Raw genomic sequence first — 5,698 nt, 5'->3', positions numbered from 1 at the left:
ATTCTGAAAGCCACCTTCTTGCCTAGTGTTCTGATGTAGTACAGTAATCATCTTCATACTAATATGGAGTTGAAAATCCCACAATTAAAAATATGCTCTAAATATTGATTATATTTGATGCTCCAGGATTTGAACTTAGAAATCTGATGAAGTGTATTTTTCATCTTTTAGTTTACCTCTGTGCAGGTTGTTTCCACTACACGTGAAACCTGACTTAAAGGGCAACCTCAGCAGCTGCAGGTCTTCCAGTAAGTCATGCAGAAGCCCCTCCCTCTTAGGTATCCCTAGAAGCCCATTGGAAAGCTTACGGTTGCATTAATTTTTAACAATTCCAAATGATTGAAACCTAAGTGAGAGTCCGAATTTTATGCAGTATATTCTTTTCACATTTGTGTTTGCATGACTTGTGTGATTGATTTTATGTTGGGTTGCTTCAGGGCTCATAAAATTGCTTCAGCCAACAAACATAAGAGGGCACGGGGCGGTGGGTAGAGAAATAAAAACACTTGATCCCTGTCCTTGGATAGCTCACTGTCTAGTTGCACAATAAAACAATAATAAAGGTGGATAAATACATGAGAAGTGAGATTCCCCATGTGTAGGTAGGTCTGCCTTTAGAGGCAGAATGAAGCAACAGAAATACTGTGGTTTCTGGCCTACTGGAAAAGGCTGAGCTTTATTGTGAACTAATCAATTGGGATTCCAGGTTGTACATGCGTATTGGTGGGCTGGTTAATAATTAATGGACTGCTGAGAGACAGTACTACTCCCCATGTGCTGTCAAGGTCCGATTTGTGAACACTGAACATCGATGCTGTGGGAGTGCACAAGGTGGAGTACAGCCACAATAAGGTATAGGGCATGGTTTGCTATTTCTTGAATTAAGAGCATCACTTTAAATTGTAAAGGATTCCAGAAAGCCTACTTTCGAGACAAAAATGCATGTGTTTCTTATTTTTTAATTATTTGAAGCTTGAGTTTAAGTTATAAAATGTGTAGCTAATTTTTACTCTTGAATGTGCTCATTCTGGATTAATCCTAAACACATGAATCATGTTTGCATGTTCTTTTATGAGAGCTTTTTTTTTTTTGAAAACAGCTATCTTGAATCATTTATGGTCTTTCACATTTTAATAAAGTGTTTGAAAGCTTCATTTACCTAATTTGTCTTAAAATACTCCTTTTGAAAATATGCAGAGCAGAGGCTATTAATAAAGGAAATAAAGCATTGATGAAGGCCATCTTACTTATCTTATTGAACGGGTCCCCTGGAAAGGTAAGTGCTTTTCTGATTGTGCTATTGTCAGATTTGCCAGCTGATGAGCCCACCCCCTGTCTTCTTTGGCTGGCCTTTTATTCATCAACTTTTTTTTTTCACTTTTTCTTTCCCAACATGCACAACTTGCTGTTTCCCAGTACATAATAGCTTGCACCTTTATAGAGAGGTCACATCCTTGCCATATCTGAAACATTGCCATGCTAACATATACCTGTAAGATGCTGAGTCAAGATAGAAAAATGCACATATATTTCCAAGCCTACACTTCTCTTTGGAGAAAAAAAAGTGTGTCAGCAGGCCCACCAGGAGCATGACAGCTTATCAAATACTTGTTCATTTCCTCTGAAATTTGCTTTTACGAGATAAGGTGAGTGAGGACAAGCTTAGGTAATTGTCTGTTTGGCTGTTACAGACAGGGAACCTTTGTTCATAGGTAGAATGGTGCATATGTAGAATAAGTCTACAGAGAATGCCTTTGATTAAGTCCTCCTGTGTAAATACAAGGCTGAATTTAAGATATTCTTTGGTAGAATAGATAGAAAATTAAAATGTGAGAACTAGCTATAAAATCTGTTAAGAATGTTTTAACATCAGCGTATATTTTATTTGATTCACTTTATTGAGTTCAGAATCCAAAGTCTATTAACAGTAAAATACAGATTTGCCCTTAAGCATGTCAAGGTTATAAGATGCCTAGTCTTCTTGTTAGGATGCTATAAATTCAACTTTACCACCTATGTTTGCCCTTGTAGTAAATGGGTTACTATCACCTTGCACTGTGTGGCTAAGAGTGAAGTGAAACTACCCACTTTGAACACTTTCATAATTTGGAGTCTTGGCCAAACTTGTAGTAAAAGGCTGAATTCTTACCAATAGGTTTACAAATAGACTTATTTTTAAAAATGTACTAAGATGTAACAAGCCTGATGAACAGGATAAAGCTTATCAACCTAACATATATGTCTTGCTTGCATATATACATACACATGCAAACACACAGAAATTGAACTGTTCTCTCACAAGGCAGCAAAAGGCAATAGCATATTCAATACTGGACAGAGAGCATAAAAGCAGGAATGCATGAGACCTGAATTTTTTTTTGGCTTTGTCATAGATTATCTATGTGACCTTAAGTATGTCAGCCAAATAGGAATAATGTATCCTCACAGATTATTAAAGAATTGCAATTATAAAACTTTAAAGTAGTAATATTGATAAATGTTTAATAGCATTGATATTTGAAAATTTTTAAAAGGGAAAGTGAATGGAGAAGAAATGCGGAAAAATCTCATTTCCTTTAATGATTCTGTCAGTGTAGGACCTCTTGTCTTTTTTTTAAAATACTCTGAGGGTGGGGTGAGCTGCACATTTTGAAGAAGAAATTCCCAGGTGATACTAACACCCTAGTCTTCCCCCACACGCCCTACTGTTTTGGATGATGGGTTATGTTGAGACAATCAAGGGTGTTGTTTGTTCCATGACTCTCCTCACTGTACCTGTATATCCCTTATCACTGAAGAACACAGCAGCAGGGTGCTGTGAAGTGGTATAAATTCTAGCATTCCAAGCAAATTTCAGCTACGGGCTCTCTGGATTACATGTGTCCCCCCGTAGCAGATTAAAATCTGTTTGCTAGCTTTCCAGTATCACTTGTAAATACAACTTCATATGGAAAATAACTCTCCCATGGTGACTGTAATTGCCTGGGATGTGGGCTCTTACAATAACTGTTGTTTTTATTCATCTTTTGTGTTTGCCCCTCTCAACGTCCTTTTTTCTTTTTCTTTTTGCTCATGTATTTGGGTGCCCTGGTCTCCTAGCTTTCCCTTATCCCTCTTTTGCGATTTTTAAAAAATTTCCTTTCTATTGCTAAGCAGGCAGAAGGGGGCACTGAAACCTTTGGAAAAGTCATAGCCTAGAGGCATTTACATTTCCAGCAGCTACTCTTCTTTGTTTATTAAACGGTCATTTGTGTCCGAGATCATATTTGTATGAAACATCAAAATGAAGAGACGTCTACCTGGGATCAGGGCCTCTCTGCAGCTACGTTTTCAAAACGTTTTCAATGACATGGTTTCATTGTTCCCTGTTAGGGAGCCACTCACTTTTCCTATCTCGGGTGACCAGGCTGACTTAAAAATGCAGTTTGGCGCATGAATAAAATGGGACACCATTTTCATTTGCAATTTTATTTTTTAAAAATGAAATATTCAAAGTACTTTTCTTTCAAATATCGACACATAATGTTTGACTTTAAATATTTACAGCATGTTGTTGTGATGCTCTTGTAGAAAAATGCATGCTTCTGGCCTGAAAGCCAGAGCAAAATGCAAAAGACCATTTAACTGCAGCCAGAGAACATGAACCTGTACAGTATCCAGTCACTTTTCAGCACAGGAATGAGAGCAGGAATACAAAATTGGAACCTATTGTTTCCTAGCAACATGGCTCAGGCCATTGTAACACAATTTCAGTATGATTAGAACCTCTAACTGTTGTTATATAGAAACTGAAAATGTTGGCATACACTGTAAACATCTTTACTTTTCATGAGAAAGTAAGCAGCTAAAAAGAATATTTTTCTGACATAAAGGCTATACTTCTCTCTCTCTCTTTCTCCCTCTCTCCCCCTCCTTCTCTCTTACTGATACTTTCGCCTGAAGAATAGTAAAGATTTAGACATTGTCATGATTCATACAAGTAAAATATTTTCAAGGACACAATCTGATAGACTAACATTTATTTAAGAGGTTAAACTCCACCACTAAATCTAAGGAAAGATTTTTAACTGCCAAACACATTTCCTTTGACAAATAATGTAAGATGACAACTGCCAAGACAAAATCCACAGCAAGTTTAACTCTAAATATTTTCAGTTACTGTTTAGGAAGTAACTTCTTACACACAGTAATATATTTGGTCCTTAAGAGCTTTCACATGAAGGACACACTGAAATAATAGTCACTATTTTGTGATTGAATTATTTTTGTTTTCTGTGTTTTTTTTTTGTTTTGCTTTGCTTTTTTATTTTTTGTATTTTTTGTTTGTTTTTTTATTTGTTTTTATTTTGTTTGCAGAATAAAGAACCTTACAGAAGGCTGTGGAAAAGCAGTGTGAGATCTGAAGTACTAGTTAGGTTAGCTATGTGTATGTGAGTTCCAACAAGAATGTTGTGTACAATCTGTAGCCTTATGTGTTTTCCATAAGCTATAATACACTCCAATCTCTCTGAAAATTTCTATCAATACTTGGTTACTGTATTTTGGCTTCCATTTATACCAAATGCCATTATAATTGCCCTTCCATGAACATATCTTTATAAGTGCAAAAACTTTGCCCTTTCTCAGGTGATATTACAGTGGGGCCTGGTCTGGTTAAAACATATTTCTAAAAGAGGAAAGAAAGAAAAGAGTCAAAGTAATATGATGGAGTGCCTGAAACTGTGTCAATAGTAATGAAAAAGAAAAGTCGCATGAAAATCATAACATAATCTTTACCTCTCTGTAGGCAGCAAGTGAATTCCAAATTATGCATTGTCAAGTGTTCATACATTTGGCTATGTTATGTATACTATGTTATATATGTGTAGTTTATATATTATAGGTCTTCTAGATAAACTGACAGTAAAGACGCTTATTTTATACATAATTTTGAGGGGTTAAAATAGAACATAGACTTATTTCTATGGTGTTTTGTTGAAAGTATGAATTCAGCTTTATTTCCTTGCCTTCTGCAGTCATGCTTCTAGTCAATTATGATTAGAATGACAACTACAAACAAGCATATTTAAATGTTTGTTAGACTTTGAATTTTCAGCTCATTTGGATCTCTAGAATATAGTGCAAGAGTAAAAACAAAACAAAATAGCACAAATAAAATAGGCCTAACGGAGAAAAAGAACAACCATGCAGTATTCCCTGCCTCCATCCCACAGTGTTCTTCATAGGAGAATCCAACTGCTGTGCTCTCACTTTAACTTACTTGAGTGGTGTGTGGCTGTGCAGTGTCAGCCACCTGTTTTCTGGGTATAAGAAACTCATGTATTTCTCTTAAAACTGACTTTCATCAGTAAATGCAAGTGAATTGCTGTTTCATTAATTTAGACTTCAGAGCTACAAGGCAATGAAGTTGTTCTTTCTATTCAGCCGAATTGGAAGTGTTTAATATCTCCACATTCATATTGAGAAATGCCAAAATGGTTCTCTTAGATTTACTACTCATTAGTGCTAACATTTTGGTTTTTTTCCTTGTTCCCCCCAAAAAACTTTAGGAGTTGTAAAGAGAACAATAATAGTTCAAGGCAGTATTAAAACCGCTAACAAAAAGTGCATTTCCTGAATATAATACAAATAGAACTTTAAGAAACTAAAGGCACAAACTAACTAGATGTGTATTACAAACTAGAAATGCACAGTTCAA

This window comes from Lepus europaeus, chromosome X, assembly GCF_033115175.1.
Source record: "Lepus europaeus isolate LE1 chromosome X, mLepTim1.pri, whole genome shotgun sequence".
Lineage (NCBI taxonomy): Eukaryota > Metazoa > Chordata > Mammalia > Lagomorpha > Leporidae > Lepus > Lepus europaeus.
The sequence above is the reverse complement of the archived record's forward strand: the minus strand, read 5'-3'. Positions refer to the sequence as shown.